The sequence below is a fragment of the Schistocerca nitens genome, chromosome 3 (genome assembly GCF_023898315.1).
Source record: "Schistocerca nitens isolate TAMUIC-IGC-003100 chromosome 3, iqSchNite1.1, whole genome shotgun sequence".
In the NCBI taxonomy this organism is placed as follows: Eukaryota; Metazoa; Arthropoda; class Insecta; order Orthoptera; family Acrididae; genus Schistocerca; species Schistocerca nitens.
The window spans coordinates 855,268,462-855,292,110 of NC_064616.1; positions in this window are offsets into that span (position 1 = coordinate 855,268,462).

Sequence of the window (23,649 nt, forward strand, 5' to 3'; positions counted from 1 at the left end):
ACCAAATGTAACTACTACACTCTTAATAAAAGAATTTGGTCATCCGTTGTTTGTAGTATGAGAGCTTAGTGCCAGTCACGTATAGTGGGATCTGTACTCGACCTACTCAATGGTGGTCTGTTAATGAGAGACTTCGGCGACGTAAATATAGTGCTGCAGAATGATTGCTTCCAACATGAATAGATACTCTGCTGTAGACACGATGAGCAACGGATCTCGGCTTACTATCGCCACACATGGCACTAGAAATCAACAAAGAAGTAAATGTAGAGCCTTACGTTCCAACCACAAAGCAGCTGTTCTGATTTACATCATCTTAGCCATTCTGAATTTAACCAGTGCACAGATAGATGACTGAAGAAGGCGATTCGAACAGTTATGTTGACAGTCTCAAAGTGAGCCTCCCTCAGCTAGAGACACATGAAGATACATTTTAGATTATTCCAAACTAACTCAAAGCATTTCCGAGGCCTCCGTATGGTAATTCCCCATCCGAAACTATTCTGCATTAGGCATAAAGCCATACTGTAAGGTAGAACAACAGCTGACAGAAAGACTAAAAAATGTTTTCGTTTCTGCAATATGAGGCCAACAAAATTTATTACGTATTTACAACACACCATGGAATGAGTGGCATAACACTAAGCTTTTGAAACAGGACCTGTGCTTCAACAGGTGAAGAAATCTGATACCTGATTCGGCAGCATCATATCGAACGACAGTACTTAAATATCGTAACAAAACAACTATGGTGCACAGACAAATGACAAATTACGGGTCTCATGGACTTTTTTTTTTCACGCGCCTTTTGCGAAGCACAGAGCACTGTTTTCTTCTACAGGTAACGTAACTGTGGTTACTGGGAAATGAAATTCCAGAGATTTGTTTCCTTTCCTCTTTCCGTTTTGCTGGTTTCTCTGTTTTTCTTCACATCTAGACACCATCTTATGCCAGAAATCAGTGCCCCACTCCGCCCGAAGAGTGCTCTCCGATAGAATTTAGAGTCTCGAAACGGAGAGGACAATGACGCCGCATTCCTGGAACAACATGTTGATTGCCTCTTTGGCGCTATGCAGTGAACACGTCCTGACTATTAAAGATAGTGACGCGACTACAATTGAGTGACTTCGCGCCACCAGCAAGGAATTACCTCCACCTACAAGTGCTGCATTAACTTCCCACGGCAGAAACGCTTAGAAAGAATTTCCTCACGCATAAATTTAGTAACATTTTTTATTGTGCCTGTGAAGAGAATCTCAGTGTGTATTGCCTCGTCCAAAAACATCTCGAGTTGAATGTTTGTCAAGGACTGGACAAGTTAGCGCGAAAGTCTGTTTATCAAAACACGAACTCTGGTGCAATGTACGAAATTTAATTGGAAGTATATGAACTAAGAAATTCACTTCGCTGAGGTTATGACGGGTTTACTATTGGTAAGGACAGTCAGTGCAGCGTCGCCGTGTCTTAGCGTTTAAGTCCAAAACTTAAATTTCGCGAATATTGAATGCAGTCAAAGCGCTCCGATTACTTCAACTCCACAAAAGAAGAAGAATAACTTGTTGAGTTAGATTCTAATGTAGAATTCTAGAACAGAAGCACACTCGTCTCGATCCCCAACTTACGCTAATTTTGAACTCAGCTTAACACAATAATTTGACCTGCATAATCTTTGATAAAATATCCACTCTCTCACTTATGGCAGTCTCAGAATAAAAATAACTTTAAGACAAGAATAAAGTAAGTGGATATGGATGCATCGTAAACGAAAGGTTAAATTCTTTCTAATCTCAGGTGTTTTCATCTTGCATGTAATCATCTTCGCATGAATACTACCTCTTAGACCGTATCACGCTAATTGAAATTTTCTTTTTAACAATCTTCTATTATACCAACCTATATTTTCGCTCTCTTTCGGGAGTCACTCTCACATCTTAGGAATGTCTATAAAGCAGAAAAATGTCGTGGTGATTGAAGTATGTGAGTCACTTAAGAATTTTATTTTGCTTCTTATTTCATAGGAGCACCGTAACACCGACACACGAACATAGAGCAAATCACTACATTAAGTGAATAATTATTAAATGTATTTCATAATGAAAATACTGTGACGCTCTCTCTCTCTCTCTCTCTCTCTCTCTCTCTCTCTCTATCTCGCACACACACACACACACACACACACACACACACATACACACACAAAACACAGTTTTAGTGAAAAAAAGATTTTGTAAACAACGGGAAAACGAGCATGGCTGAGTGAAAATATCTGAATCCTGAAATGTATGCAAAAATGCATTTTGAAATGAATAGCACTTTAAGTGCAAACGTGCACGAAAATCAGTCATAATGCTGAATAAGTACGTGAAGTGTGCTTTCATGTAACGCGTACCTATGTAAATGGTAAAACACATTTCACTGCAATAGTCAATAAATGAATTGTGTTTTTATTTTGTTCGAGGAAAATGGTATCTACTTGATATTGAACATAAAACGAAACACATATGGTTTTGAAATAAGTGTATTAGAATTTGCAAATGTAGTACCTGAATTAATGAAGTGTTCTGGTAAGAATATGCCAGTTTTCAGGAATGAAGACGTATCACCACGTTTTTCTTTTTTAAATCGTAGCCTGTGACGAGGCCGCCGGCGCACACAGCAGACGTCGACCCCCGACGCCGTGTGCCCGCAGGCACCAAACACTCTGACCTGTTCAGTACAGCATGCAGTACAGTACTGTGTATTAATCTGAATTTTTCGATTGTGCTGACGCCGGTGTACAGGAAATGTGCTACAATATCTTGGTCAAAGTTTTCAGCTTCGTTATATGCAACTTTACGCATCACCCAAAGATACACTGTGACGCACCATCCAAAGATGGTACGAAACAGAGTGGATCGTATGGCCGCTGGTGGGCACGCAGCAGTCAACGTGTTCAACTTGCATGTGGCAACTATGCTGTAACTGCTTCTTGCGGGTCCCACCCAGGTGTTACAGGCAACAATGAGTAGCAACTCACATTAAAGACACAGGCCACCCTTTGAAACTCGAACACAACCTCGAAATTTTACACAAAACAGGAAAAAGTAAAAGAATTGAAATCGTGGATGAAATGGAAATTTTCATACATAATACAAAACATGGAGATAACATTCTTAATGAGATAACCGAATTCAAAAACTCAAAATTCTTCAACAACCTTAAGCCAGTTCTAACTCAACAGATTCAAAATGTGTCAATGTAAATAAATGACTACAAATCAGTCAGTACCAAGAATATCGATACAAATATAGTCGTGTGACTAGGGCCTCCCGTCGGGTAGACCGTTCGCCGGGTGCAAGTCTTTCGATTTCACGCCACTTCGGCGACTTGCGCGTCGATGGGGATGAAATGATGCAAAACCTCGCTAATCGATACTGACTCACATGCTAGAAGTCCGCCATCTTGTGTTACGTGCATAATGTTTACATGTATGTCGAAGCAATTTGTGCAGTGAATCACGCCGGAAATCAGTGGCACAATACAATGTGGAATAGCGTAATATTAATCAAGAGCTCCGACATTACACCCGTGATGCAAGTGAAGCTGCAAGATGATGAAATCGTAAGCGATCAACTGTCATATACAGTGTGTTACAAAAAGGTACGGCCAAACTTTCAGGAAACATTCCTAACACACAAAGAAAAAAATATGTTATGTGGACATGTGTCCGGAAACGCTTACTTTCCATGTTAGAGCTCATTTTATTACTTCTCTTCAAATCACATTAATCATGGAATGGAAACACACAGCAACAGAACGTACCAGCATGACTTCAAACACTTTGTTACAGGAAATGTTCAAAATGTCTCCGTTAGCGAGGATACATGCAACCACCCTCCGTCGCATGGAAGCCCTGATGCGCTGATGCAGCCCTGGAGAAAGGCATATTGTATCACAGCCGTCCACAATACGAGCACGAAGAGTCTCTACATTTGGTACCGGGGTTGCGTAGACAAGAGCTTTCAGATGCCCCCATAAATGAAAGTCAAGAGGGTTGAGGTCAGGAGAGCGTGGAGACCATGGAATTGGTCCGCCTCTACCAATCCATCGCTCACCGAATCTGTTGTTGAAAAGCGTACGAACACTTCGACTGAAATGTGCAGGAGTTCCATCGTCCATGAACCACGTGTTGTGTCGTACTTGTAAAGGCACATGTTCTAGCAGCACAGGTAGAGTATCCCGTATGAAATCATGATAATGTGCTCCATTGAGCGTAGGTGGAAGAACATGGGGCCCAATCAAGACATCACCAACAATGCCTGCCCAAACGTTCACAGAAAATCTGTGTTGATGACGTGATTGCACAATTGCAACATTACCTTCCTTCAATTGGGCCAACTGGCGGTGAATCGAGGAAGTACAGTACATACTGACGAAACTAAAATGAGCTCTAACATGGAAATTAAGCGTTTCCGGACACATGTCCACATAACATCTTTTCTTTACTTGTGTGTGAGGAATGTTTCCTGAAAGTTTGGCCGTACCTTTTTGTAACACCCTGTAAAATCCTTTCACGCTATTTTCGCAACACACAACTGACGCAAAACTATCTGTCACCCATACAGGCTGTGATATCATACATAGTCAACCACAAAGAAAAGAACCAGCGGAAGACATCACTGACATCGATTTCTGGCCATCCACTGCCCACCTCTTCGCCCCGCCCCCCAAATGCCACCCCAGCCACTACAATAACAAACAATGGACAAAGAGTTCTCGGTTAATCTAGTTTAAGACAGTTTATTTCTAAGTAACATTTCTCTGTATGTATGTATAAACGCCTGAAGATGAACAGAACATGTTCGAAACGCGTTGTATTATGTTAAACATAAAACAAAAAATAAAAAAGTGACTGGTAGCAGAAACTACAAATAAATAACAATGAAATTGTAGGAAATACAGCACATGAATCTACAAGGTAATCTTTTCTCCAAATCTCATTTGCATGTTTGCATACAGTAACTAGGAACGGGATGAGAACGTATGTATCGAAAATTTCTTGATACAGTTCTCGTAAAGCATGCCTCATAAGTCCCTCGGGCATGTGAGCTCAGTTTCGACGTCAGATTTCGTGGCGTTCTGATGTTTGAGGACAAGAACAGCATAGGACTCATGCGGAATATGTCAATAGGCTGAGTAATAATGGAGGTGTGGCTTTCTCTTCGCTGCGAATTGCATAAATCCAACCAAGTACGCCTGCAACGCCCAGACACATGAAGAAAATTCGATCATTTCATTTGAGCTGGATCATTCGTTTATGTGAGTACACCAGAGCTGCTTTAAAGTCAATATTTGTAGTCCGTATTAGTGGTAGTGAAGAGGAATCATGAACCTGAGAATATTTCACGGATGCCCCAGATAATAAAGTGCACCGTAGTATTTGTTCCTTGTATACAGACGTATGTTAGTTTCGAAAGCCAATATACTGGTTTGGTGCATAAGTTCGTAGCGTTTTTTTCATAAACGCAACAGATACACATAACTGAGACTTTAGTCATCAATAACACGTTATCCTTCACTACTTACCGCAATTTCCAACGCTGTGGTAACTTTTCGATTCCGCGACTGTAGAAACCACGAGGTTTGGAGGCGAAGAACTGGTCTAGCCATGTTCGGAGCGCAGTTTCATCTGGAAAGGGAGTTCGTTGAAGGTTGTGCGATATAGAGCAGCAAAGGTGAAAATCTGAGGGCGCAAGATCAGGTAAATAAGGTGGGTGCGAGATGACTTCCCAGCCCAACTTCTATGTAGTGTTTTTTGTCAGTATAGCAGAACGCGGGCGGGCTTTATCGTGGAGTAGCATCACCTGATGCAATCTTTCCGGTCGTTGTTCTTGAATTGCGTCTGCAAGACGTCTCATTTGTTGACAATTAATGTCAGCAGTGATGGTTGCACCACGGGGAAGCAATTCGTAGTGTACCGCACCGGCTATGTTCCGCCAGATGCATAACGTTATCTTCTGCGGATGCGCGCAGGTATTTGTACGGGAAGTTTTTGCTTTGCTTGGGTCCAACCATTCCTTTCTCTTCCTTATGTTAGCATAAAGACAGCATTTCTCGACGCCAGAAGCGTTACAGGAAAGGAATGTTTGGTGTTGTTCACGAGGCAATTGATGACGAGCAAGCGGAGATGAAAGTGGCCACCAGCTGATTTTTGTGATTTAGGCTTAGAGCATGCGGTTCCCACACACCCGATTGTTGAACCTTCCTTATTGCATGCAAATGTCGCACGATGGTGGAATGCTCACAGTTCTGCACACTTACCTGTTCCCATTGATGTGGATCATTATGGGTTAATGCGTTTGAACGATCTTCGTCAAATGCTGGAGGTCTTCCTGATCGTGGAGAGTCGCTAATCTCAAAGCGATCCTCCTCAAAACGAGAAAAACTTTTTCTTCAGAATAGTTCAAACGGCTCTAAGCACTATGAGACTGAACATCTGAGGTCATCAGCCCGCTAGACTTACAACTACTTAAACCTAACTAACCTAAGGACATCACATACATCCATGCCCGAGGCAGGATTCGAACGTGCGACCGTAGCAGCAGGGCGGTTCCGGACTGAAAACTTTTACTTGCCGGCGTGTGTCCAATGACATTATTCCCTAATACGAGGAAAATGTATCTGGCTACCTCTACTGCTGCTGAACTCAAACAGAAGAATATGTCGGAAATGTTCCGATTTCTCCATTTGGCACTCTATTTTCTAAAATCTACAGTTTTACTAGCTATCTCCAAATGGCAAAATGATAATATGTAAACTCAAATACTAACAGTGAACTACGAATAAAAAATGACAGTCTGTAAATAAACCCATAGCAATCGGAACACCAACTTGCAAAACAAAAGCACTACGAACTTATGCACCAACCTAATACAGTTATGTTTCGCTATTTGAAGGAACATGAAATATTCCTAGGCAGTCCAGCATCAACTAGTAGCTCTTCTCTGCACATTCTTAATGTAAGTACGACAATTAACAGCAGTATGTTAGTCATTTTCTGTGAGTAAAAGCATTTTAAAGTGTACGTTAGGAATATTTTTTTTAATTTTTGCACCGTATATATATATATATATATATATATATATATATATATATATACTCCTGGAAATGGAAAAAAGAACACATTGACACCGGTGTGTCAGACCCACCATACTTGCTCCGGACACTGCGAGAGGGCTGTACAAGCAATGATCACACGCACGGCACAGCGGACACACCAGGAACCGCGGTGTTGGCCGTCGAATGGCGCTAGCTGCGCAGCATTTGTGCACCGCCGCCGTCAGTGTCAGCCAGTTTGCCGTGGCATACGGAGCTCCATCGCAGTCTTTAACACTGGTAGCATGCCGCGACAGCGTGGACGTGAACCGTATGTGCAGTTGACGGACTTTGAGCGAGGGCGTATAGTGGGCATGCGGGAGGCCGGGTGGACGTACCGCCGAATTGCTCAACACGTGGGGCGTGAGGTCTCCACAGTACATCGATGTTGTCGCCAGTGGTCGGCGGAAGGTGCACGTGCCCGTCGACCTGGGACCGGACCGCAGCGACGCACGGATGCACGCCAAGACCGTAGGATCCTACGCAGTGCCGTAGGGGACCGCACCGCCACTTCCCAGCAAATTAGGGACACTGTTGCTCCTGGGGTATCGGTGAGGACCATTCGCAACCGTCTCCATGAAGCTGGGCTACGGTCCCGCACACCGTTAGGCCGTCTTCCGCTCACGCCCCAACATCGTGCAGCCCGCCTCCAGTGGTGTCGCGACAGGCGTGAATGGTGGGACGAATGGAGACGTGTCGTCTTCAGCGATGGGAGTCGCTTCTGCCTTGGTGCCAATGATGGTCGTATGCGTGTTTGGCGCCGTGCAGGTGAGCGCCACAATCAGGACTGCATACGACCGAGGCACACAGGGCCAACACCCGGCATCATGGTGTGGGGAGCGATCTCCTACACTGGCCGTACACCACTGGTGATCGTCGAGGGGACACTGAATAGTGCACGGTACATCCAAACCGTCATCGAACCCATCGTTCTACCATTCCTAGACCGGCAAGGGAACTTGCTGTTCCAACAGGACAATGCACGTCCGCATGTATCCCGTGCCACCCAACGTGCTCTAGAAGGTGTAAGTCAACTACCCTGGCCAGCAAGATCTCCGGATCTGTCCCCCATTGAGCATGTTTGGGACTGGATGAAGCGTCGTCTCACGCGGTCTGCACGTCCAGCACGAACGCTGGTCCAACTGAGGCGCCAGGTGGAAATGGCATGGCAAGCCGTTCCACAGGACTACATCCAGCATCTCTACGATCGTCTCCATGGGAGAATAGCAGCCTGCATTGCTGCGAAAGGTGGATATACACTGTACTAGTGCCGAAATTGTGCATGCTCTGTTGCCTGTGTCTATGTGCCTGTGGTTCTGTCAGTGTGATCATGTGATGTATCTGACCCCAGGAATGTGTCAATAAAGTTTCCCCTTCCTGGGACAATGAATTCACGGTGTTCTTATTTCAATTTCCAGGAGTGTATTTCGATTTTGGAGTTGTTTAGGAGACGAATCATTATCTTAACAAGAATATACGCTGCCTATTTTAGACGTAATAGTGATTATTTTATGTATGAAAATGAAATTTTGCTTCAACTTTAGGCATCTATTTTAGAAGCCAGCAAGTAGCTTCTTTACTTTAATACTGGCTGCGGTGAAATTCTCGTGCTAACACGCTTCTATTAAAAAGTACGTGGTACATTGTAATTGTCATTTTGTCGTTATATATTTACGATTATGTTTCCGTTTATTACAGATATTAATCATTGTTTAACACAGCTGGACATAATTTAATGATTTGCAGTAAAATAGTTACCATCTCATTTCTTAAGAAAATATATGATTACATCTAAACTTCCTGTATATATATTCCTACCCAGTCATTTTAGTAATTTAAAATCCGGAAAGATAAAAATTTCTTCAGTTACGCAATTTTTGTATAACACGTGTAGAATGCTCTAATTGAAATTTCTGGAAAAGATTATGAAATGACGAAGTCGTATGTTCAGAACGGAAACATTTAGCATGTTAACAAATTTAGCACGGTTTTAAAGACAGTTCTTTGTACGAAGGAGTAAACTTTGTAATAGAAGGCGACTAAAATACTTAATTCTTGTCGGTGACATTTGGATATTTTATTAACGACTGTTAAAATTTAATGTTTTGTGAAATCTAGTACAGGTAAGTTTTTTTATTTAACAAAAAAAGGTATTTCAAATGATGAATATGTTGTCACATTTAAAACTTTTTAAACTTTCGTTACTTCATTGTAAATCAAGAAAAAATTAAAAGTGTAACAATATAAAAATATATACTTGTCTATCTAAGGAACGGTGTAAGACCGAAATTTGTGGTGTTGTTGTGGTTGTGGAGTGACCAGGATGGCGATATGAACAGTGATGTGGACAAACTGGCTCGTGAATAAAATGAAGAAATGTTATTCTAACTGTTTGACTTACAGAGACTTAGCCACACATAGTAATGAATAATTTTTTTTCTTAAAAAAAAAGAATTTAGAGACTTTATGCAGATAATGAAGCGTCTTTGTACAACAATCAACATGAAAACTCAGAAAGGAGTTAAGTATAAAAGTAAATACACTTTTCCTACTCTCGAAAAGCTTTAAGTGATATTGCAAAAATAATCGTTAATTATCTTGAGTAAACTGCAATTACTGTTAATCCACATAGGACATCTGCCTCCTTGGGAGCATTGATTAATTGATTCTTTCAGTTCTGATGTCTCCACTGTTAATATTTTGCCCCACGTTTCTCCAAGTGGTTTCAGCATATCGCTTTTATTTGCAATATGATTGCTTTAGTGGTTCCACGTTGTTCACAAATCTTCAACACACGTAAATGTGGAGACTCAAGTGCCTCATTTTCTTTCGAGAGTTGTACAGGAGCCATATCATAGAATTTGTTGCGGTATTATTAATACCATAGGCCTGTCTAATATAAAACTGTTTTCATCTCCATTTGCACTGAGCAAGCTACACTTACGTTGATCGGCGAAGGGTAAATCGTTACTCACTGTTTTTTATGTAAACCTAGTACTATCACATTCGTGCACGTATGGCTTCAGTATATCAATACGTCAAGTTTCCCGTTATTCCCTCAGATACATACAAGAGTCCAATACGAACCCAGTTTACTATGCACGCTCAAAATGGCACTGATTCACCTCTGCTCCTTAGTGTTAGAATTATTGTACATGTTTGGATTGCGGTTCTGAATTTATTAGGTGTAAATTTAAAACTGTAAGGGAAACAAGAGAGTTAAACAATATTTCGACACAGAAAAAATTGAAACTTCCTGGCAGATTGAAACTGTGTGCCGGACCGAGACTCGAACTCGGGACCTTTGCCTTCCGCGGGCAAGTGCTGCAGAGTCGAAATCTCATTCTGGAAACAGAAAAAATTATTTCTTTCATCACGATCTAAATAAACAACATTAAATTTTCTTGTACTATTTCTTACCCATTATATAACAAAAATTGTTTTGTCATTTTGAGCATGTAGCAACTGCTTTTGAGATCGCAGAAGCTGCGGTTAGCCGATACGCAGCTTAAATAAAACGCTGTATTCGTATACAGAACTTTAGGTGTAACCTGATAGCCGCACTCCTAGGGATCAACTCCTAAACTAACAGTACATTGATTTGCATAACCAGTCAGGAGAGGGTGTCACAGTTCAATATTTCTCGAGATATTACACGAGATTCTCGAGACAAATTCTCGCCCCTAAAAGTAACTGTGCATTTGAAACCCACATCAAATTCTGAAGCACGCCTGTAAGCTACTGTCTCCAGATGACGAAGCCACTGTAACCAGCTATGTGACAGAACAGTTATCAGTAACAAATGAAAGATAAATGATGCCCCTCCGGATCAAAAAATCCAGGATTTATTGCAAAAACCAGGAGAACGCATTTTATTTACTTTTACATATTTCTAAAAAAAATGATTCAAATGGCTCTGAGCACTATGGGACTTAACATCTGAGGTCATCAGTCCCCTAGAACTTAGAACTACTTAAACCTAAGTAACCTAAGGACATCACACACATCCATGCCCGAGGCAGGATTCGAACCTGCGACCGTAGCAGTCGCGCGGTTCCATACTGAAGCGCCTGGAACCGCTCGGCCACACCGGCCGGCCATATTTCTCATCATTTATAGTTGTTTGCCTTTGTACGTATAACTCTTGCGAACTAGAAAGATACTGCAGTATAATACCTAGTGTTTAACAAAGACATGTTCGCTGAAAGATGGAACGTACCGCCTTTCACTTTATAATGCAGCTACTTACTCCCTTCACTTTTTATCTCCAATTGTCTCTTTTCGTGGTGTGAGCGTAGCAAGACTGCTGCCATTTTTATTTGTCCCAAATATTGTACGGCAAGTTTGTGGGAGAGAAACAGGAGTGCACTCACGCCTGCTACTAAAATCTATTCAATGTTCCCTCGAGTGCATTACATCGGGCAACGTGTAAAAGTTAGCGATAGCGCACAGCCGCCGAAACGTGCTGTGTTAAACGAATATGATGGCCGACGGCGCAGTCGGACCTTATGATTCGCGTCGCATTGAATCGCTACAAGCGTCGATTCCGGGGAACTCATTACTCGCAACATGGCCATGCTTTCGACGGAGAGGAGATAGCGACTACAAACAAGTATTCCGAACGGTACACTGTGACGATCAGCAGGCCAACGCCTTCTGCAGACGCCGGTATAGCAACAGGAAGAACGGTTTCGCGATACCACACTTGAGATGAAGACGTTGCATGTGGGGTCCGTTTCACCGCACGTTACATATAACTTGCGATTTTCTCGTGCTGCATTCTCACGTATCGTAGTTTTTGTGTCCATTGCAATGAACCTTGCCATGACCGCTAAACACTTTTGAGCCCTTGTCGTCTTGTTGACTCTGGCAGCTCATGATAGGGTCCCATTTGCATACAAATTAGTCTGGGGAAGAGAAGTCTGAGCAGGGATAATCTACTGCGGGCCCTGCCCAGCCAACCGTTAAGAGTTTTCTTTTATTAATTTATTACTTATGATTAGTATGAAATTTTATCTAGCCGGTATCTATCACCACCACCACCACCACCACCACCACCGAGGGAGTCCTAAATATCGTTTACTTTAACATTTTTTGGACTTTCCTTCGCATCCCGTTCTCTAAGTCTCCACTGACCCGGGGCTCCGGGCGACTTTTCCGAACTCTCTCCATTTTCTAAACCTCGAGAGTCCTTTTCCTCCATCCCTCTTCCTTTCCCTTCAGCCCTTTGGCAAAGAAGGCTTGCACATTTCTTTAACCCTTATATCTTTTTTTCTCCTGGCGCAGCTTGGTGAGTAAATTTTTTTCTCTCTCCAGTTATATTATATTAACATTCTTTCTTAACTCTCCCTCATGACACGATGAATGAAGCTGGAACCGACTAACTCGAAAAACTGAGAACATCTGTTATAGGAGTAGCGCGCATAACACTCGCAAAATCAAGGTTATTGTATGTAATGTGATATGAACCATATTAAAGACCTAAGCTTTAGTAGTTTTATTGAAAAGAGTTGAAGAACAATCTATCTGGACACTACTTTATTTTCTTAATGCTCAATTTCTGTGAACATGGAAAAATATGAAGCTTTGTTCAGTCTTTTGAAAGATTCTGAAAAGTTATGATGGCAGACATTGGCTTCCTCTTCAAAGCCGTAACCGACAAGCTTCGATCACCACTACTGTTTGCTTTGGGAAGTGGGTTCAAATGGCTCTGAGCACTATGGGACTTAACTGCTGTGGTCATAAGTCCCCTAGAACTTAGAACTACTTAAACCTAACTAACCTAAGGACAGCACACAACACCCAGCCATCACGAGGCAGAGAAAATCCCTGACCCCGCCGGGAATCGAACCCGGGAACTCGGGCGTGGGAAGCGAGAGCGCTACCGCACGACCACGAGATGCGGGCTTGGGAAGTGGGTCTAGACATGTGTTTGACATAGCAAATTTGAAAGCCATGTGTTATAGGTCATCAGAGTAAGGCCGGAAAAGTTTATTTCCATATTGATGCAGTGATTAACAAACACTATTTCTAAATCTCGTCTCAGAACTGATTTGCTCTCCAGCATCTTACTTTATACTGCATTTACTCCACTTTCTTCTTCCTTAGTTTTTTCTGTTTTCTCAAATTCGTTATACTGGTGGTCTAAAAGTTTCCTATCAACGTTCCTCTTCCTTTATACTGTCTTCTGATCAGCACAATACGCAGTCTGAGGAGTTGATGTGAACAACTGAAGCTTGTCTGCCTCTTCCTCTTATCATCAGACATCTTAGAAACAGTACATTTTAAAAACATTAATGACAATCCTTTTTTTCATAAAATGTAGATATAATAACTGAAAAACTGTAGAGTGATAATTACGTCAGCTGCGAAAGGCAAAGGTCCCGAGTTCGAGTCTCGGTCGGGCACACAGTTTTAATCTACCAGGAAGTTTCTTTACTTTATGTCTGTTGCTAATATCATACTAAACTTGTGGGCACTATTATTCCCACATATCTGTTAATACACTCACTCACAAAGACAGAAGTGCAGAGAAAGTTTATTTTTGCAAAACAGTATAATGTTCAACTGTCGATCTCGCGCTCTGTCAAATGGCATTACACAAAGAAGATTGATTTGAATTTACATGGCATTTTTCTTCAGCCGGAACAGAGATAAGAAATAATGGACTAGATCAGAAAACTTTCAAGACAATTACTGTCTTGTATCTCACTAATAATAAGCATGGCGTCGTGTAATGTAGTGTCGTGTAGTGTCACTCCCGAAGCTCCAAGTTGACCGCGTCAGTTCATAGTTGCATAGATATTGCCTTCAGTCGATATTACGCACAGGGGCGATATTTGGGGAAAGCACCTCAGTATCACAGTCGCATGCATGTCGATAAGTTGAGGGACCTTCGAGGCTCGCCGTATTAAACTACAGCGGGGCAGCATGGAAAAACATGATATTCATGGCACGCCGTTGAGAGTCTGTTGGGTGTGCCTGTAGAAAAAGCCTTGGGTTAAGTAGTTTGGACTGCGTGCTGTATGTGCCTAGCAGACGGCATTCGGGCCATAGGGAAATACGGTATAAGGAACGCATCTGAACAACGATACGTGAGGTCGGATCATTAGCAGATTAAGAACGGCCAGAGTTGACGAGAAATGAATCGGCACTTACCTGTAGCGTCGTTTCATGGATGTGGAGATCATTCTTGGGGCAATAAACACTCGACGGTCTTTCGAACATGGTTGACAAGATGCAACAACCCAACGCCAGGATCGTTATCTTGTATTAATAGCCCAAGACGGCCAACCAACACTGCATCTAGTCTGGCTAGACACAATGGGTCCCATCGTTCTCCGTACGCTCGGCGAGCCGTCACACGCAGTGTATTTCCTGGGACGGAGGTACCAGTGACTCGTTCACGGACAATTCCGACTTCAGACGTCGGCACAAGGACCGTGCATTCGAACATCGACGTTGAGCGTGCCGATATTCTAACGTCATAAGGTGGAATAAAGCTCCTATATAAGAGGCTGAATCGTCCGCCATGTTTTCCACATCTCTGAGGATTCAGCAGTGTTTACTTTGTGGGTGGTTAGCCTATTCACGCAACTTTTTACAGTATTTCTTATAAAATATTTGATATTGCATGTATGAAGTGAGCCCAACAGGAATTAATGTTTATAGAAATATTTAAACTGGCGTTTTCATACAACAGAAGAATTGAAATGTAATATTACACAGTTATAGAAACGTAGGCTCGGAACTTGCGTGGTAGTTTGTAAATATTAAACGTAATAAGTTAAGAACTCTCTACCAATGACTTCAAATGTAGTTGTCATCCAGTAACAACCGGTGGCTATTTATTAGTTTTCCTGTATAAAGCCACTTGTAAAAGAGGTGTTTATTTTTCATTCAAAAAGATGTACTTTAAGAAATGCCACATTTTTATTGTACAGAGATAGGGGAAAGTATAGTTTCATCTTACTGTGAAACGTATTTTGATTAATATTTTCATTTATCATTTAACCAGTATTTATTTTATTTACTTCATGATAAGTTTGTTGCTTGTTGAGCTGTAGTAAAAACTTTGTTCTTTGAAGGTTATGTTACTTGTGCAGGTTGCCCCACAATGACCAATCTGATATAAAAATATGTGAATTATCACTCTTTCTGCTGTGCCTATATAAGAAATGGGGTTAAGTATTATTCAGTTTGTGTATGTATGTTTATGATAAGACGTATAAATACGTCATAAATATTCCTCTTAACAATTGAAAAATTGCGACAATATCTCAGGTATCGAAAAGTTTTGAGACGAACTGTTCCAGTACAGTTTTCGACTGAGAAGAAATGCAGTTGCGTACAACTGGTTTCATATTTACAACTACTTTTATTAACGTATATTTACGATACGCAACTGAGCGCCGTGTGGTTCCCAATTGTCTCTTCGGCAGTTTGTGTCCCATCTTTTTCTTCATTCAGGGTCACTAGGAAATCCAAACATGCCAAAACCATTTTTCCAATAGTTAATGCAGTACACAGCTGAACAACCAACCATATTTACGTCGAATTCTTCCACACATTTAAGTAGAACTCTCCACTCGCATTTTAACTCGTATATAAACAAGTACAAATATCTTATACTTTGGGAACAACACGGCGGACAGTTCAGCTCAGGTTATAAGAGTCTTACGACGGAGGAAGCACGTTGGGGAGTCTTTCCGAACGTTCAGACCAATAGCTAGCATTTCAGGTAATCGGAACCCGCGTTTGAACGTATACCAGTGAGATGGAAGAACGTCACCTACGTCACACAAAGTCCAGAGACACCATATTAGCTTTAATTTCAAGTCCATATTTGGTCAGTTTTGTATGAATATATTCCACCAGCAAACTGAGGATCTCTCTAAAACCCGTCGTTAATTGTATAAAGCTATGGGAATCGTCATATTGGTGGTTAAACAGTTTTCGAATTGCAACTTGTGTGTTCATAAAGTATGCCGTTTCAAGGGAACGGTACATTGAGGATCTATCAGAAACGCATTTTTCTAGGTACAATTTGTTATAATTAACTGTCAGTTAATAACATGCACTTAGGTGATAAAAGTCGTGGCATAGCGATGTGCCCGTTCACAGATGGCGGTGGTATCGCGTACACAAGATGTAAAGGACAGTGCATTGGCGGAGCTGTCATTTGTACTGAGGTGGCTCATGTGAGAAGGTTTCCGACGTGATTATGACCGCACGACGGGAATTAACACACTTTGAACGCGGAATGGTCATTTCGGAAATCGTTACGGAATTCAGCAATCCGAGATCCACAGTGTCAAGAGTGTGCTGACAATACCAGATTTCAGGCATTACCTCTCACCACGGACAACGTAGTTGCCAATGGCAGTCACCAAGCGACCAAGAGCAGTGGCGTTTGCGTAGAGTTTTCAGTGCTAACAGATAATGAACGGCAGAAATCACTGAGGGACGTACGACAGATGTATCCGTCAGGAGAGTGCAATGAAATTTGGCGTTAATAGGCTATGGCGGAAGACGACCGCAGCGAGTGCCTTTGCTAACGTCGTGACATCGACTGCAATGCCTCTCCTGGGCTCGTGACGGTATCGACTGAACCCTACACGACTGGAAAACCGTGGTCTGGGCAGATGAGTCCCGATTTCAGTTGGAAAGTACTGATGGTAGTGTTCAAGTATGGGGCGCACGCCCGAAGGCTATGGACATAAGTTTTCCACAAGGCTCTGTGTAAGTTGGTGGTGGCCCAAAATGATGTGAACTATTTTTACGTGGAATGGACTGGGTCCTCTGGCCCAGCTGAACCGATCATTGACTGGAAATGGCTATACTCGGCTGCTGGAAGATCATTAGCAGTCATTCATGGACTTCATGCTCCCACACAACGAGGGAACTCTTATTGATGACAATGTACCATGCCACCGGGTCACTATCGTTTTCGATTGGTTTAAAGAAAATTCTGGACAATTAGAGAGAAAGATTTGGCCACCCAGATCACCGGACATGAACCGCAGAGAACATTTAAGGGACATAATCGAGAGCTCAGTTCGTGGACAAAATCCTACACAGTCAATATTGGCGGCTTTTGAGGCAGCACGACTTAGTATTTCTGCAGAGACTTCCAACGACTTGTTGAGACCACTCTACGGAGTTGCTGCACCACGTCCGACGTAAAGGTGAAGGTATCCCATGACTTTTGTTACCTCAGTGTATCTACGATTAAAGCTCTTAGGAGGGGTTAAGATACAAAGTGTGACTGCATGTCATTCATGGTCGGTTTACCGTAATGAACAGAGACGCCGAATTTTAAGGTAACCTGTGGGGTGCTGCTGGTTCGTATCGCACTGCGACCAATTATTTTCTCACTCACCTTCTCGTTTTCTAATAGTTTCTTATGCTTAATCATCAATGTAATAGCAGTACATTCTGTGTTATGTAAATACACTAGCGGCCAATAAAACTGCTACACCACGAAGATGTGCTACAGACGCGAAATTTAGATGCTGTGATATGCAAATGACTAGATTTTCAGAGCATTCACACAAGGTTGGCGCTGGTGGTGACACCTACAGCGTGCTGACATGAGGAAAATTTCCAACCGATTTCTCATACACAAACAGCAGTTGACCGGCGTTGCGTGTTGAAACGTTATTGTGTAAGGAGGAGAAATGCGTACCATCACGTTTCCGACTTTGATAAAGGTCGGATTGTAGCCTATCGCGATTGCGGTTTACCGTATCGCGACATTGCTGCTCCCGTTGGTCGAGATCCAATGACTGTGAGCAGAATATGGAATCGGTGGGTTCAGGAGGGTAATACGGAACGCCATGCTGGATCCCAACGGCCTCGTATCACTAGCAGTCGAGATGACAGGCAGCTTATCCGCATGGTTGTAACGGATCGTGCAGCCACGTCTCGATCCCTGAGTCAACAGATGGGGACGTTTGCAAGACAACAACCATCTGCACGAACAGTTCGACAACGTTTGCAGCAGAATGGACTGTCAGCTCGGAGACCGTGTCTGCGGTTACACTTGACGCTACATCACAGACAGGAACGCCTGCGATGGTGTACTCAACGACGAACCTGGGTGCACGAATGGCAAACCGTCATTTTTTCGGATGAATCCAGGTTCTGTTTACAGCACCGTGATGGTCGCATCCGTGTTTGGCGACATCGCGGTTAACGCCCATTGGAAGCGTGTATTCGTCATCGCCATACTGGCGTATCACCCGGCGTGATGGTATGGGGTGCCACTGGTTACACGTCTTGGTCACCTCTTGTTCGCATTGACGGCACTTTGCACAGTGGACGTTATATTTCAGATGTGTTACGACCCATGGCTCTACCCTTCATTCGATCCCTGCGAAACACTACATTTCAGCAGGATAATGCACGACCGCATGTTGCAGGTGTGGCCAGCACATTCTCCAGATCTCTCACCAATTGAAAACGTCTGGTCAATGGTGACCGAGCAAGTGGCTGGTCACAATACGCCAGTCACTACTCTTGATGAACTGTGGTATCGTGTTGAAGCTCCATGGGCAGCTGCACCCGTACACGCCATCCAAGCTATGTTTGACTCAATGCCCAGGCGTATCAAGGCCGTTACTACGGCGAGAGGTGGTTGTTCTGGATACTGATTTCTCAGGATCTGTGCACCCAAATTGCATGAAAATATAATCACATGTCAGTTGTAGTGTAATGTATTTGTCCTATGAAGCCGGCCGGGGTGGCCGAGCAGTTCTAGGCGCTACAGTCTGGAACCGCGCAACCGCTTCGGTCGCAGGTTCGAATCCTGCCTCGGCATGGATGTGTGTGATGTCCTTAGGTTAGTTAGGTTTAAGTAGTTCTAAGTTCTAGGGGACTAATGACCTTAGAAGTTGAGTCCCATAGTGCTGAGAGCCATTTGAACCATTTGTCCGATGAATACCCGTTTATCATCAGCGTTTCTTCTTGGTGTAGCAATTTTAATGGCCAGTAGTGTATAAGAGCGCTCTCTCTGAGGAGTGTGTTTGTAGTATTTGCTTTATCTACAAGGCAGCTTGCGCTACTTCTATATTTTGCACTGTCTTGTTTCAAGTCTTTACAGTTTGTAAATATTCTGCCAATGAATAGGAACAATGATCAAGTAAAAATGACCTTAGGATTTTACCAAGAAGTGAGAATGATGAAAAAATTTTTGTCTTATGTGGAGAATTATTGCAAGTTTGTCTCACACTACTCGTAATTTGAGTTTTATAAACCGATGTCCTTACTGAGTGAACATGGCACTTTCCTTTTGGCCTTATAACCTGTTCATTATATTGAAGATTTTATTTATGTCTACTATAGACGGAACAAGATGACTAGCATGTGAACATGGGATGAAACGTGCGTTTTATTAGAGCTAACATAGGAATTTTAGGCCCGTACATCTCTGGAACAATGCCATTTTGGACCAGATACAGCTGACAACTGTCGATGAGGCGCGCTGCGTTCGCCTCTACTACGTTGAGGCACAAGTACCGTATGCACAAGCCTCATCGTTTCTGAGATTGCAGCTGCACGCTGAACTATGCACGCACAAATCTAAGGGCTGTCAATTCGACTAAATACCTAGGAATTACAATTACGAGCCACTTAAATTGGAAAGACCACATAGATAATATTGTGGGGAAGGCGAAACAAAGACTGCGCGTTGGCAGAACACTTAGAAGATGCGACAAACCCACAAAAGAGACAGCCTACATTACACTTGACCGTCCTCTGCTGGAATATTGTTGCGCGGTATGGGGCCCTTACCAGGTAGGATTGACGGAGGACATCGAAAAAGTGCAAAGAAGTGCAGCTCGTTTCGTGTTATCGCGCAATAGGGGCGAGAGTGTCATTGATATGATACGCGAATTGGGGTGGCAGTTACTGAAACAAAGGCGGTTTTCTTTGCGGTGAGATCTGTTTACGAAATTTCAATTTCCAACTTTCTCTTACGAATGCGAAAATATTTTGTTAACACCCACCTTCGTAGGGAGAAATGATCATCATAATAAAGTAAGAGAAATCAAAGCTCGAACAGAAAGATTTAGGTGTTCCGTTTTCCCACGCGCCATTCGAGAGCGGAATGGTAGAGAAGTACGAGGTGCATTCAAGTTCTAAGGCCTCCGATTTTTTTGCTAATTAACTACTCGCCCGAAATCGATGAAACTGGCGTTACTTCTCTACGTAATCGCCCTGCAGACGTACACATTTTTCACAACGCTGACGCCATGATTCCATGGCAGCGGCGAAGGCTTCTTTAGGAGTCTGTTTTGACCACTGGAAAATCGCTGAGGCAATAGCAGCACGGCTGGTGAATGTGCAGCCACGGAGAGTGTCTTTCATTGTTGGAAAAAGCCAAAAGTCACTAGGAGCCAGGTCAGGTGAGTAGGGAGCACGAGGAATCACTTCAAAGTTGTTGTTGTTGTTGTTGTTGTTGTTGTTGTGGTCTTCAGTCCTGAGACTGGTTTGATGCAGCTCTCCATGCTACTCTATCCTGTGCAAGCTTCTTCATCTCCCAGTACCTACTGCAACCTACATCCTTCTGAATCTGCTTAGTGTATTCATCTCTTGGTCTCCCTCTACGATTTTTACCCTCCACGCTGCCCTCCAATACTAAATTGGTGATCCCTTGATGCCTCAGAACATGTCCTGCCAACCGATCCCTTCTTCTGGTCAAGTTGTGCCACAAACGTCTCTTCTCCCCAATCCTATTCAATACTTCCTCATTAGTTATGTGATCTACCCATCTAATCTTCAGCATTCTTCTGTAGCTCATACAGTAAAGCTGCATGCCCTCGGGAAAAATTACGGCCTTAGTTTCCCCTTGCTTTCAGCTGTTCACAGTAACAGCACAGCAAGGCCGTTTTGGTTATCGTTACAAGGCCAGATCAGTCAATCATCCAGACTGTTGCCCTTGCAGCTACTGAAAAGGCTGCTGCCCCTCTTCAGGAACCACACATTTGTCTGGCCTCTCAACAGATACCCCTCTGTTGTGGTTGCACCTACGGTACAGCTATCTGTATCGCTGAGGCACGCAAGCCTCCACACCAACGGCAAGGTCCATGGTTCATGGGGGGAGGTTGTTATCATGAAGAAACTGTTGCGTAACGTTAGCTCGATGTGCTGGTGCGTTGTCTTGGTGAAACAGCACACGCGCAGCCCTTCCCGGACGTTTTTGTTGCAGTGCAGGAAGGAATTTGTTCTTCAAAACATTTTCGTAGGATGCACCTGTTACCGTAGTGCCCTTTGGAACGCAATGGGTAAGGATTACGCCCTCGCTGGCCCAGAACATGGACACCATCATTTTTTCAGCACTGGCGGTTACCCGAAATTTTTTTGGTGGTGGTGAATCTGTGTGCTTCCATTGAGCTCACTGACGCTTTGTTTCTGGATTGAAAAATGGCATCCACGTCTCATCCATTGTCACAACCGACGAAAAGAAAGTCCCAATCATGCTGTCGTTGCGCGTCAACATTGCTTGGCAACATGCCACACGGGCAGCCATGTGGTCGTCCGTCAGCATTCGTGGCACCCACCTGGATGACACTTTTCGCATTTTCAGGTCGTCATGCACGATTGTGTGCACAGAACCCACAGAAATGCCAACTCTGGAGGCGATCTGTTCAACAGTCATTCGGCGATCCCCCAAAACAATTCTCTCCACTTTCTCGATCATGTCGTCAGACCGGCTTGTGCGAGCCTGAAGTTGTTTTGGTTTGTTGTCACACGATGTTCTGCCTTCATTAAACTGTCGCACCCACGAACGCACTTTCGACACATCCATAACTCCATCACCACATGTATCCTTCAACTGTCGATGAATTTCAATTGGTTTCACACCACGCAAATTCAGAAAACGAATGATTGCACGCTGTACAAGCAAGGAAAACGTCGCCATTGTAAGTATTTAAAACAGTTCTCATTCTCGCCGCTGGCGGTAAAATTCCATCTGCCGTACGGTGCTGCCATCTCTGGGACGTATTGAAAATGAACGCGGCCTCATTTTAAAACAATGCGCATGTTTCTATCTCTTTCCAGTCCGGAGAAAAAAAATCGGAGGCCTTAGAACTTGAATGCACCTCGTAGTATGAAAATGGTTCGATGAACCCTCTGCCAGGCACTTAAGTGTGAATTGCAGAGTAACCATGTAGATTTAGATGTAGATGTAGACGTTCGAATGCACGATCCGAGTGCGGACGGTTTATTAGCCCGGATCGTATGTTCATTTGGCAGACTCCTGGGACGTTACATCCAACCAAATTTGTAGAAAGACGCAGCCACTGCTCTCGTCTTCGCAGTGTCATGCCACTGCGTAAATTTCTTAGAGGAGCTGTGACGTCAGCTGTGCGTAGGGATGACATGCCGCAACTGTGAGCGTTTATCTTGTGCATGGGAACCTGGGTCCCACCTGGTTGACGACAATGGAACATCGCGGATGGGTAATCCAAAATAAGGAAGGAAATTTAGTGATTCACTGTCGCAATGTAGTTAGAGACCCTGCTGATCAGGTAAACGAGTACTGCAACATGGGGACACCATGCGTCTAGAGTTGCCAGCGCAGTCCCTGGGTTTAAATACGACTGAACACGCATTATATGCTCTGGCTCGAATGGATGAAGTCCTGAGAAGTCCACCATGGAACATTGTATACACCCAGAGGACAGCTGCCCAGCAGTTGGTTGGGTTGGGTTGTTTGGGGGAAGAGACCAAACAGCGAGGTCGTCGGCATCGTCGGATTATGGAAGGATGAGGAAGGACCCGGCATCTGCCTGGAGCGATTTAGGGAAATCACGGAAAACCTAAATCAGGATGGCCAGACGCCGGATTGAACCGTCGTCCTCCCGAATGCTGCCCAGCGGTGCGAGCGACTACGCAAGCCGCGCTGGACGGCCTGATCACACTGTAGGGAGTAATTGTGCATCCCATGTCGCTATGCAGAACATCACCATCCGTTGTAACGTTCTGTATACCACCGACAGAGGGGCATCACACAAGATACGTGTCACCCTCAAACAATGGCTATTTTGCAGTGACGACTCACAATGTTCACAGTGTCACTTTTAGTTCATACATTACCGCCGGGTTCGTTTTGTTTCATGGATCACTAATACCCTTAAATTATGAGTATGAATGAGTTACTGTCGCTGCTGCTAGTACTAACGTTACATATAATGTGTTACATTATACGCTGTTCACATTTTCAGTCTTTGCCGAGTGTTTTCGCGTATTCTTCTAGGTCATTGCCGGTCATTATCTAAGTCTGCGTTTCCCGCAAATCAGGAATTTCAACTTTAAGGCCGAGAGCAGCCATGTGATTTCGGGAAATATATTCGCAGCTGCGAATATGAACCATCTTCGGCTGTATATTGGAATGACGACTATGACAGTGCCGGACCGGGACTCGCGAGCGGTCGCCTTAACCGCTTTGGTTATCCGTGAACGAATCACAGCCAGACTCAAACTTCCATTTGTTGTCGTTCTTGTGCC